The sequence below is a fragment of the Saccostrea cucullata genome, unplaced genomic scaffold, assembly GCF_032062105.1.
Source record: "Saccostrea cucullata isolate Sc308-1 unplaced genomic scaffold, CSIRO_AGI_Scuc_v1 ctg4655, whole genome shotgun sequence".
Taxonomy (NCBI): Eukaryota; Metazoa; Mollusca; class Bivalvia; order Ostreida; family Ostreidae; genus Saccostrea; species Saccostrea cuccullata.
Window position 1 is genome coordinate 30,159 of NW_026930658.1, and position 13,915 is coordinate 44,073.

Sequence of the window (13,915 nt, forward strand, 5' to 3'; positions counted from 1 at the left end):
TCCATAACTTTGTCAAATTGGCTCGATCGTACCTTAAACAGAACTTGACCTAGATATTATGAAAAATCTGTACCAAATTTAATAATGAAATGCAGCTGCAAATAATTGATTTTTTTTGTTTAATGCCCCTGTGGAGACCTGAGGTGACAAGAATAGGACCATTGCACCCCCTTGCATGTCGTAAAAGGCGACTAAATGGGGCAACCTCTTGGCCATGGGTTGCAACCCGTGTTGGCGGAGAAGCTAGGGTATCCTGGTGGCTGAGGTCTGCAGGTGCTGGGTATAACTCACCTAACATGACCAACACTCCACTTTGGCCCAGTATTCATCTAGACGGGCCTGACTTGATCAATCGGCTCTTCCTATTGAAGTCACCCAGAAACAACATTCAACTTCCTTGCTGGCTTTTAAAATGTTGGCAGATACACCTGAACTTGGAAAGGTTCATAGCGGACTTGATCAGAGCAAAGGTATTTTGTTTGACAGGGATCATGACCTGGATTGGTATTCCTGAACAGGAAATCCAACATGAATTGGAATCGCAGTGGGTGATCTCTGTAAAACGATTCACAAAAAGCTTAATTATGTTGTTGAACTAACAAATACGTACCTTTTGTATGCCACCTCTCCCAACAAACATTAAAGTTGGGCAGTATCAGATGAAAATTGAAACGCTTGTGCCAAATCCTTTGCGATGCTTTAAATGTCAGCGATTCAGGCTAGGGCAAATGAATTGTTAAGGATCTGAAAAATGCTTCAGGTGTGGTGAGGGGGGATATGACGGCAAAACTTTTCAGAATGACCCGAAGTGTAAAAACTGCAAAGAGGAACATATGTCGTCTTCAAAACAATGTCCGATATGGAAAAAGAAATACAAAAAGAAACAGAGAAAGGAATACCATATCCGAAAGCTGAAAAAGTAGTAAACCTGTACATCATTCCAAAACCAAATTTGACGTACTGTATGGAACCGTTGTTAATTCATCCTCTTTGAAGGAAGTGTTTTTGGGAAAGTTTTTTCTCGAACAGACCTCATCATCTGAAGAGCCTATCTACTTTATCACCTGCTACTGCTACTGCAGGTCATGCAGCTGTGCACGGCTGCACCAAAAACTGGAGCCACTGCTACATGAAAGCCTGAATCTGCAGTTACATCTAAACCATCCGGCAGACAAAATATAGTCCTTAGCTTAATTCTACTTGAATGGAATTTAATCGCGGTTTTTTCATTGGATATAGTTAAATTTGCACTGTAAAATTCAGATTTGATGTTAGAACTTAAAAATGATGCAGAATTTTATAAATAAAGGACCTGACCAAAATACGCTCTAAATCTCAGGATCGAATGTCCTTTAGAAATAAAGTCCCCGTTTTCGTGAATGTTGCATGATAACCTCCGAGGTCGCGAAATCTTGTTTGAAAGATAAATGCCGAGGCTTTTATCTTTCAAACAACAATTTGAGACCGACAATAATCGACAATACGTCGTCGATATATCTAAATGTTGAGTTGAAGACCACAGCAAAAGTTTTTTTCTTTTCACGCATAAGATTTTGCACAAATTCTGCTTCATATGAATACAAAAATAGGTCTGTTAATAACGAAGCGCAGTCGGTTCCCATGAAAATTCCAATAGATTATTGGAAGACCTGGTCTCCTAAAACCACCTAGATATTGTCAATCAGAAAATCGAACATCTTTTTGGTGTAAACATCAGAGTATTTGTGTGCAATCAGAATGTGTTTTAACAAAATAATTTTGCAAATGACCAATCACCAAGTAAGTAAATTTACGAATTCCATTTTTATTGAAAAAGCAGCTGTCAATGATATCAAAATAACGCAGCTGTCAATGATATCAAAAAGCCTGGACTTTAATTTGTCGTTGGGAATGATTGTGTATAAAGTTGAAAAGTCGTGTAAGTTTTTAAGCTGTTGATTTTGGCAAAATCTTGTGATTTCAAATTGTCCAAAAGTTCTTTGGAATTATCTGATTCATACCATTTCTTGAATATATTGTTGCACAGTACTCTTGAAGTTCTTCTTTCAATACTGGACTTTACGAGTAGAGCTGACTTTTACAGTTGACAGCTTACTTTTACATTAGAACAATGTACGGAAGCTCTTTTACGATAAAAATATTTAGTTCAAAATTTAATTCATCTAAAATAACTGGTTAATTCAAAGCGTAAATCAGTTGTCCTTAAAGAAAACGACAACCGCCCTACCCTCAACTCCCGGTATTCACATGCTAGTGCCCCTAACAACATTAAGGGCACAACCTATGACCACCCGAAAACTGTTCTAATCTATTATCAAGTCCGTACCTCCATTATAATGCATGTTTAAATGTTAAGAAAACCGTCAACTGTGAAAGTCAGTGCTTCTCGTAAAAGTCCACTGGCAATATTTTATTGAGGAGTAAAGAAAGAGGCCTGGTCGAACATTTACTGGAACCCGCAATGTGTCTTTGTAAGGATCTAAATTAGAGCATTAAGGTATAACTCGTTGCTTTAATTTTCAGTAAGTAATCCTTGGTCACTGTAAAGTATCCGCTGATTTCACGAAAAGTGTAAATGAACTTGGAGCATTAAACCGTTTTATCATGTCCATTAGTGATTGCTTGTTGTTTAACGTCCATCTCAAAATTGTTTTGCCAGTGGAGGGCTGCAAATTTATACCTATATTTAGCCCTTGGGGCTATAGAACAGTTAAAATCCTCACATTTTACTAAGAAATATTGACGAGGCCGCGTGAAAAAAATCTTAAATCCCCGAGGTCCTTAGCAACGGTGGCTAATGGTGATAGCAACAACTTAAATAATTAATACAAACAAGCGTTACATGCAATTTAATTTGCATCGTCAGTGAAATTTCATGACTTTGTAGGTGATGACATATTTTTTTTCACTTTACGTCTCGTGTATTTTCGATTGGGTCGGGAAAAATCGGAATAGACCTTCAACATTTAAGATCGTATTTCTTATCGCCAAATGTTATTATATTTATACCCCCGCTCCAAAGGAAATTGGGGTATACTGTTTTACCCTTGTGTGTCTGTCCGTATGTCAGAAAGCGAATGCGCCGTATCAATCACTTGCGCATCCCAGTGTCAACATGGAAATTCCGAAAGGAACGAGGTAAATAAAGAGACAGATAGCGCATTTCCCCGACAGATAAGAGAGTTTGTTGGTAAAGAGAAGGATTGAATGATTGATTGCATGTGAATTGCGTCAAGCGAAAAGGGAACTTCGTGACAAAATTTTGAAAAGTTACTGTTTTACTTTCCTTCAAGAGGAAGTCCGGCTGAGTATTTTGATACCAATATTTGTTTTTCGAAAAATATGCCTAGAAAAAACGTATCTGAAACAAAATGATGAGTCTCTTCTTGTAGCGTCATGAACGTTGCATAACGTCAAAAAAAACGTCATTTTCCTTGTAAAACAAAAGACTAGATACATGATGACATTGTTTTAAATTAACCAATGAAGAACCATTTATTTATAACCAATTCTTAAAGCTTGGTAATTGTAAGGAATAAGAATTCTTGAAGTAAAGAGTAGCACGTACAAAAAAGAGAACATGTACATAGATATGTAACATTAATTTTCTGTGTTATTTTGTTAGATTTCATTCAAACATAGCAACAAAAAATTCAGAGTCTATTTTCTGGTGCGTTTCATTCCTCGGAATTTGGACTTGTCATCTCCTTGTAAGGATCCCTGACAAATGGTCTGACCATACGGTAGAGGTACTGTTGTCGCTCAGGGAAAATCCCTCCGGGTGGTATAATCTCCGGCATCAGGCAACTGCTGTTAAATCTTCAGCAACTCAATTTCCGTTTCTTCATGGACAACTGTTTCTTTGACGTATACTTTTCCTGTGAAAATATTATTCAATATATATATAATGATATATTTATATTTACCCATTAAAAACAACATACATGCATATTATAAAAATATCAGGGTTTTTTTCCTAAAAATCCTACCAGGAGATGATGAAGAAAATCTAAAATGATGGAATTTCCGTATGCCTCTTACTAGAAAAAAAGTACTGGGAAACGAACGTCTTCCAATCAAACCATTCCCAGCAGTGTTTCTCCCGCCTCGTTCAAATATATAACTGCGGTATTTGATTTGGCACTCTTGGTCCGTGATAGGACACTTGCATTGAAAGGGTGAAGGCCTAACAATGTTCTCCATGACAGATACCCCAGGACATATCTGTTTTTATTCTCGCCTGGAGTAAATACAGGACGAAACATATATACAATGTACGAAGACTTAGTTTAACTAAGAAAAACCTATTGTATACGATGTCATGTTCCACTTATTCTAATTAATTATTTAAGGAATAACTGTCTTATTTTTCGATTTCATGAAGTGATCAATCGATTGGCTTGCGTGATAATTTGCATACACGCTGAAGGCGTTTATGCATAAAATTATTACGCAAACCAATCGATTGATCATCTTCATGAAATTGAAAAATCTGACAGTTATTCCTTATATTTACATTCTTTGATTCCGCCAATCCACGTGCTCCAAGCCCTGCTTCTGTCTAGCTGTTTGTCCCGCCCTGCACGTGGTTTTTTTGGAACCGCGCCAATACATTGATGGGGGAAATAAAGTACATTGATGAGGGAAATAAAGTACATTTACAATTGGTAATTTTATCTCGGAGAGAGACACTGGAAATGTAAATATATAAAAATAATTAATAAAAATATATACATGTATAAACATCCATATGAATATCAGTTTATATTGTTTTGAAACATTGACTTACCAGCACAATTATCACAATGGATGACGCATTCTATTTCACCAGATCCAAACGATGTAAGGCAGTGATGAAGCATGGATATAACACCATTTGATCCTTTCACTCCAGCCCCGTTTTCACCCTTTTCCTTGTCTTCATCAACAACATAATTCATCTGCCTGTAATTTCCCTCTAAAGCAACTCCAAAAAGTTGCACTTTTCTTGGCGTAAAGAAATAAAGTGGCCCCTCTTGTCTTGCCTGATGTGGAATGGCAAGTGCTTGCGAGAAGTCAAAGGTGTAGTGGACATGCTGAGGATCTGTTGAACTGGGAGGAAGCAATCCCTCTGGTCTAACAAATGCACCCATCTCCTCTCGCTTTTTTCACTGCATCGTTATACACCTGAAAAATTAAATTTCACGAAAAAAGTCACATAAATTATGCTAAATAAATTATTATCTTTTTATATTACAGTTGAGCGAGACATTATATCAAAGCAAAATCTTGCGTGTCGCTCCATTTCAACCTTAGACAAATGTTCTGTGAAAATTCGCAGTTGCTCTTGCTCTCAGCTAGCCCAACTGTCGTTTAAATTTTGGCTCTACAATCTTCACATTTTGGACATATATCCGAGCGGGGCGTCATATATTTAATAAGGGGACAGCATTCTTTCCACAGAAGTTTGAAGGTAGTTAGCCCAACTTTCCTCTCTCCCAGCTCGTCACAAGAAGCAGAATACAAAGAATGGAGGGATGTTTTGCTGCCAAATGAAGGTAAAAAGGTAAAAAAAAGTCTAAGGAATACTTTTCTTTTTTACTGTTGGTTGTGGTAGTCCAGATTCTTCAGCGTAATTCTGAATATAGTCGATAGCTCTTTTAAGGTCGTCGATGGCATTTGGTGGGCGTCTGCTCTTTTTTGGGGTACGAGGTACTTGTCCATTTTCAATCATGTGAGAGACTAGATTTTTGACACATTTTGACCCAACACCATGTACTAAATGAAAGGCTCCTTTACAAACTTCTTGATTTTGGAAATAGTATGCATACTTCTTCCTTTTCCTCTCCTTCCCACGCTGAGTCTGAATACCAAACCCAACACATGCCAGTCTTCCCATGATAAAGATATCTTTTTCACTAAGTTCACTCAGTATTGAGTTTTTCCCACACGAACATGCTTTACTGACGTTTTCCTGTAAACTCTGAAGATTGTTACATCTATTACATTCTATATCTTCTTCCGCCTCACTGTAACTCTCTTCATTGTTGTCAATGACAGTTTCTACCAAATCTGTCAATCTTGTCCCTGATGTCGTCTTGTTGAACAGATTCTTTGTTGATGTCGTCGTCACTGTCATCATCGTTATCCCCAGGTACATCTTTCTCGCAGTTGTTTTTTCGATAATCCGGTGGATCTACATGTATAAGGAATATAGTCATCATCCAAGTGTTCTAAATCCTGTAAAATGGAAGATCAGGATTAAAAAAACAATGTTTCAATATATTTTGTATCTTTTTTTAATTTTATATGAAATAAATAATTTGCTTAAACATTGTGGTACAAGAAATATGTCGAGTTGTCGAATTATTTTATTAATTTATTTATTCATTAATCACTTGGATTAATGCATCTCTAAATACCGCAGAAGTATGCCTGAGATATTGCCAATTAGGCGCGTAAAACCCTTAACGATCAATCCAATGACATACACCTTTACTTATTTAATTATATCTTACTTAGATGTACATTATATGATGTTTCTTACATTGATTTATTTAAATATATAAATCAAATGAATTGAATTTCGTAAGCTGTTCTGCTGGTTGCGTATATACAAATCGAGTGAAGTATTTTTAGCTCTACTGGTCAGAGACTAGAAGAGCTTATGCGATAGTAATGCGTCCGTCGTCCGTCCGTCTGTCTGTCTGTCTGTCCGTCTGTAAACAATTTTTCAAAATGCTTCTCCTCCTACAGTTTTGGTCTGATTTCAATATAACTTGGCACACAAGTAGACTACACTAAGATACATAATTCTGTGTATCGGTTTTTGATTTGGATGAACTGTGTTGCCGTGGTTACTAAAAATAGAAATTTCTGTGAAATTCTTTCAAAATGCTACTCCTCCTACAGTTTTGGTCTGATTTCAATGTAACTTGGCACACAAGTAGACTACACTAAGATACATAATTCTGTGTATCGGTTTTTGATTTGGATGAACGGTGTTGCCGTGGTTACTAAAAATAGAAATTTCTGTGAAATTCTTTCAAAATGCTACTCCTCCTACAGTTTTGGTCTGATTTCAATTTAACTTGGCACACAAGTAGACTACACTAAGATACATAATTCTGTGTATCGGTTTTTGATTTGGATGAACGGTGTTGCTGTGGTTACTAAATATAGAAATTTCTGTGAAATTCTTTCAAAATGCTACTCCTCCTACAGTTTTGGTCTGATTTCAATTTAACTTGGCACACAAGTAGACTACACTAAGATACATAATTCTGTGTATCGGTTTTTGATTTGGATGAACGGTGTTGCCGTGGTTACTAAAAATAGAAATTTCTGTGAAATTCTTTCAAAATGCTACTCCTCCTACAGTTTTGGTCTGATTTCAATTTAACTTGGCACACAAGTAGACTACACTAAGATACATAATTCTGTGTATCGGTTTTTGATTTGGATGAACGGTGTTGCCGTGGTTACTAAAAATATAAATTTCTGTGAAATTCTTTCAAAATGCTACTCCTCCTACAGTTTTGGTCTGATTTCAATATAACTTGGCACACAAGTAGACTACACTAAGATACATAATTCTGTTTATCGGTTTTTGATTTGGATGAACGGTGTTGCCGTGGTTACTAAAAATAGAATTTTCTTTGAAATTCTTTCAAAATGCTACTCCCCCTACAGTTTTGGTCTGATTTCAATATAACTTGACACACAAGTAGAACACACTAAGGGGTGTTGCTAAAACGCGGAACGGAACGGAAAACGGAGAATTTTTGTAAACAAATAACATAGATTCGATATAAATCAGATAAAAGAGCAATATTCTTGTTGTAAAAATCATTTCTGATAAAAATTTATTGTAAACTATTATATATTCATGAGTCATACACAACTTCCGTGGAAAAAAGGTAATGAAAGAAATTCGACCCCCCCCCCCCCCTTACACACACACACACGAAATAGGATTTTCGTGTTTGGGCAAAAGACATATCCCCCTTTTCTTGGTTTGTCAAATTTGTTGTATGTTGGAAAATTTTTACTGACCCCCCCCCTTCTTTCAATTTGTTTCCAATGTCAATGTCTGTAAAGACAAAAATAACTTTTTATGATATTCAGATTATGCACGCGCAGTGTCGAATTCGCGAATCATGAAAGGGGGAGTTGCAGTTTCGGGTCTATGTAGGGGCCCACAGTCACATTAGAAATTGATTTATTAAACCTTATGTATATTTTTGACACAAAAAGGGGGGCATACCTATTACAACTTCTCAGACCTTTCCGATGAGTGGGAAAACAAACTCATTTTTTACGGGGTCATTCATATACAACCCCCCCCCCCCCCCCAAAAAAAAACACACACATATGTACCGCAAACAAAATTTAACTTCATTGAATGACATGAAAGTTTTCCAACTTTGTCTTTCCAGAAATTCTGATTTTAAATATATAGAAAATGTCTCTATTTTGAATAAAATTTTAACAACCAGTGTGTATAAGAGATGTTTCTTCGAGCTTGCCGTAAAGGTTTGCCCTAAACGTATTGTCTTAATAATTTTTTTTACATTTTATTTCTCTTTCATGGTTCATTTAGATATCAAATATTTGATCCCCCAGTCATAACCTTTTTACTACGGAAATGTTCGTTTAGGTTGACATCCTCACACTTTTTGTGAATGTAATTAATGTAGTAAGTTAGTGTAAAAAAATAGTACTGAAAGATGCTGGAATTGGAACCTATCCCCCCTCCCGAATCAAACAATTGTTTTCTTTTTGTGTGTTATCCCCCCCCCCTCCCGAATCAAACAATTGTTTCTTTTTGTGTTTTTGCTTGTCAAATACTTTTCAAGTTCGTTTATCCCCCCTTTTCAAATTCGATTCTAGGTGACTGCTATGTGTTAGCGATTTTCGTAAGAAAAAGAGACTGAGCATGATAAAATCAACTTGTATTTAATAGTGGGGGATTGAATATGTACAAAATATATCGTTTATGATAAAGTTTGTGTATTTAATTAAGTGATTTAATCCAAAATAATATATTCCGTTTTCCGTTCCGTTCCGCTTTCCGTTCCGTTTTCCGTTCCGCGTTTTAGCAACACCCCACACTAAGGTACATAAATCTATTTATCAGTTTTTGATTTCGATGAACTGTGTTGACGTGCTTCTAAAAATAGAAATTTCCGTGAAATTCTTTCAAAATGGTATTCCTCCTACAGTTTTGGTCTGATTTCAATGTAACTTGGCACACAAGTAGACTACACTAAGATACATAATTCTGTATATCGGTTTTTGATTTCGATGAACGGTGTTGCTGTGGTTACTAAAAATAGAAATTTCTGTTAAATTCTTTCAAAATGCAACTCCTCCTACAGTTTTGGTCTGATTTCAATATAACTTGGCACACAAGTAGACTACACTAAGGTACATAATTCTGTATATAGTTTTTCACTTCAATGAACGGTTTTGCCACGGTTACTAAAAATAGAAATTTCTGTTTAATACACTCAAAATGCTACTCCAAATACAGTTTTAGTCTGATTATAATGTAATGTGGCATGCAAGTAGACTACACTAAAACATAAAGAGACTAAATCAAGGATCATTTTTCTATTAATTGCTGTTGAAAAATTTCAATTCCCAACTGCCTAAGTACTTTTCTCTTCTTTTGCTATACGTACAAACCAGTAGAGCTTCAGTCTCGACAGAGACTTCTGGTTTTAAATTAATTTGATGAAAGAGTATAATTTTTTCTAATAAATATCTTTATGAACGCATGAAAATTCGATTAAAAAAATATAGTTGTCAATAAATTCTAGAGGGCTCGGCACTTAGGGCCATTGAGCAGGGAGTGATCTTTTTCGTGCCAGCACCTACTGCGACACGGGACCTTGGTTTATACGGTCTCATCCGAAGGACCGGTGTCCACGTCCCACAGTGGGATTCGAACCCGCGACGTAAGGATTATCTCCTTACTTCGCAATTCTAGAGCAGACGCTCTTACCACTGTGCCACGCGGGCGACGTAAAGAGAAGGAAGAACAAAGAAATAAAACGAGATTAATGCGTAACATAAAGCCTGCAACCCTTGAAGGGATTCATTCTTGGCTAAATTGAAATTCATGTTCACAGGGCCAGGGGCTCTAGTCCTAGTGCAGAGATTTATAGATCATATAGTGAACGTGAATAATTTCTTTGAAAATTTTCTCTGCTCCTGGGTATCAAATAAACTAAGCAAATGATGTGCAGGAATACCTTTTCCAGAATGGTGAATTTTATGGCCCCATGGTCAGGGGTTCTGGTGTTAGGACCGGGGGGGGGGGGGGGGCTCTATTTGCTTGACATTTTAGCACATTCTTTGCTGAGGCATGTCGTGGTGGGATACTTTTTTGTAAAAATCAAAGCCATATGGCTTGATTTATTTTTGAATGAATCTTGTGTCAACTTCCTAGCCGTACATCTGCCCGTAACTGAACGTATATTATGTATACTAACATGATAGTGTATATTCAAATCAGAGTGGGGGTATCGCTAGTTAGCATCGGCTCAGAGACTTATTGTTCTTTCATATTTAATAGTCTTTCTATCATTTGAAGTGGTGATTGACCTAAGCCAGTAAAAATCTAGCAACTGCTCTTTCGCCAAACACTCGGTCCTTTCAGGTGAAAAACAGTGTTCAAATCAAAATTGGTCCAGCTTCATATTTTGTTTAAGCATTAAAATGTCTAAGACGTAAGTTTTTGAAAATTTTAAAAAATGTAGATTTTGACGATACCGATAACGAGGCTATTCCTAGCTGAAATGGAATTGTTGTCACAACATAACAGATTACGCCATTCTACAAAGTCTTCTATTGAACTGTGTGTGTTTTTCGACGCTTAATGGCCAGTAAAAATGTTGGACGCATATGTGTCGTTGCAGGATGCAGGAAAATACAGTCAAATGGCGTGTAAATTTGTTTTCCCCAAACATGAGTGACTTCAAGCGACCTATTGTCGTTTTTTGAAGCTGAAGAGGGCTGACTGTTCTGGTCCTTCGAAATCTGTCTTTATCTGCAGTGAACATTTTTCTTTCATGTTTTAAACAAATATGTAAAAAGATTTTTAAAATCCTTTAATCCTTCAATGGTCTTTTGAAATTTCCATACTTGGATCGATACTGATCATATAAAAGGCCGTCTCCAAGACGTAGATGTTGAGACAAATGGATTGGAATCCAGGGTGCCGTGTAATGCAAGGCAATTCTTTCTGATAAAATGTCCTTCTTTTATCAATCTTGATAGTTTTAGTACAAAACTTCTTACTCTGAGTATAAAACAGTTGCCCCTTTATATATCGTGATATATAACGATATAGTTCAGTGATAATTTGAAAAAAAATACCCGTGCTGCTGTAGACACATTATCTAGATGTATAGGAATTCTGGAGATTTTTATGCCCCTGTAAACGAAGTTTCGAGGGTATATAGTTTTTGTCGTGTCCCTCCGTCTGTCTGTCTCTCTGTTTGTCCGCAAAAACTTAAACCTTGCCCATAACTTTTGATTTCCACCTTGGAGTTTGACCCACTTTAACACAAAAATTCCAAACTTTTTCTTTGGAAATATTTTTGAACAGTAGATACCAGGACATTTATACTTCACATATACATGTATATTCTTTTTGGAAAGACCTTTCATTGGATACCAACAACTTTGACCTTGACCTTTAAGATTTCTGTTCTTGTGAAAAAACTTTAACCTTGGCCATAACTTTTGAACGGTAAGGGATAGGGCTTTCATACTTCACATATGTAATCCTTGGGAGAAGAACCTTCATTCGTCATTGGATACCAATAACTTTGACCCTTCGGCCTCGACCTAGGAGTTTTACCTTCTTTTAAAAAGCAGACCTTGATCATAATTTTGAAAGGGTTAGGGCTAGTGAATTCATACTTTACATATTTTATTCTTGTGACAAGACCTTTCTTTGGGTACCACCAAATCTGACCCTTTGACCTAGACCTTTGAATTTGACCTATATTTCGGAATTGGTAACTTTGACCATAACTTCCATACTTCACGTATGTGTTTTTGTGGCAAGACCCTTTCATTAGATACCAATGACCTTGACCTTTCAACCTTAACCTTGGAGATTTCTGTACTTATGAAGAAACTTGAACATTGACCATAACTTTTGAATGCTAAGAGCTAGTGATATCAGACTTCACATATGTAATCCTTGTGACAAGACATTTCATTTGATATCAAGAATTATGACTTTTGACCTTGTCCTTGTAGTTAGACTTACTCTTTAGGGCTAGGACTTCCATACCTCTGATATGTATTCTTTGTGATAAGACCTTTCATTGGATACTATTTGCCTTGACCTTGGAGATTTCCGTACTTATGAAAAAACTTTAACCTTGGCCTTCTTTCATATTTCACAATTGTATTTCCATTGAGAATACCCTAGTTTGGATACCAATATATTATAATTTGCATATAAGAAAAGTTTAACCTTCGCTATGTTGCCATACGGGGCATCAGTGTTTTACAAACACGTCTTGACTTAGATTAAATTTAATCATCGTAATGTCCAATGTAGATTCCATGTCACAGGCACTTGTTTCGAATACTGGGCACCCCATCTTATTTATACAACAATGTACCAAACTCAATTTCAGACTGCCCAACTACAAGCTCGTATTTTGTTAATAAATCAGTCATTAACATACTTTAATATGGCATTGTTCGCTTCGATAGACTTTTTTCCTGAAGATTAAATCGTTTCAGAAGTCTGGTCGATCCGCTCTATTAATCACCTCGATATAAAGTAAGACTTTTATAAGCAACAAATACTTCCGGTTGAGGTATAGATGTAGGACAAAACCAGAGACCTGGGAATGGAATACTCGAAACTCTCTGGTTTTATCCTACATCTATAACCTCAACCTAAAGTACTTGTTGCTTATAAAAAGTCTTACTTAATATCAAGTTGATTTTTGAGGAATAAATGAGTGCTTTACAATAAAGAGAATCAACCAGAGACCTGAAACTATTTAATCGTCAAGAAATTAGTCTCTCGAAGCGAACAATGCCATTTTAAAGAAGACTGATATATTAACAAAATACGAGCTTGAAGTTGTCGTGCGTGAAATTAAGTGATGTACCTTGTGGTAAAAATAAATAGGGGTTCCCCGTATATGAAATAAGTGCCTGTGTTCCATGTAATCAAGTTTAAATATTGTAGGTACACGTTTTGATTTTGTACTCCTCAACCCACACTGAGAGAAAGTATATGCTTCACTTATTTTCTTTGAAAATCAATACTATCTTTTCTATAAAATGAACGACACCCATTTCTTACCTTCCATTAAACATTTATATATGAGCGCAAGTGAGATCACAAACCATTTAAAAGATGAGGATGCAAACTTAAATTCTTCAAACTATTTGTGAATGTCAAGCATGTTCTAAACTGCGCTCCAGATCAAATTACGAAAAAAGTTTTCAATCTCAATTTTGGCATCGGGATCAGAATACTACGCGTTATATTTTTAGTTGTTTGCAAAGATGTGAAAACCTAATTGGATATGTCAACAATGTAAGACGAAACTCTGCATGTTCTTACTGTGTTTATATCACATAATACCACATGTTTATATCAAATATCTAAAACCAAACGCAAAAAAGGACAGACACATCTTTGTTATCTTTTTATTATTATAATTTTCTATGTTCCTGTCAATCTTGCTTGACGAACAAACATAAAAATATAAAGATTTGCCTGGTCTCACCGTTTGGCCATTAAAAAGAAAAGTTCCGATGTTTTCAAACATTACATTTCAAATTAAATTAGATAACAAAAGATTTGAAACGTCCGAAACTTTAAAATTCTCTTCTTTCATTTTGGATCTTCCCAGGTTACAACTTCTTCAGCGAATCGTTTCATCTA

The 13,915-nt window shown here is 36.1% G+C and overlaps 1 pseudogene; it reads right to left on the bottom strand.

Annotated features, from left to right (window-relative positions):
- Nucleotides 1-3,677: 3,677 nt before the first annotated feature.
- Nucleotides 3,678-6,121, bottom strand: LOC134229497 (uncharacterized; annotated as a pseudogene).
- Nucleotides 6,122-13,915: the final 7,794 nt, after the last annotated feature.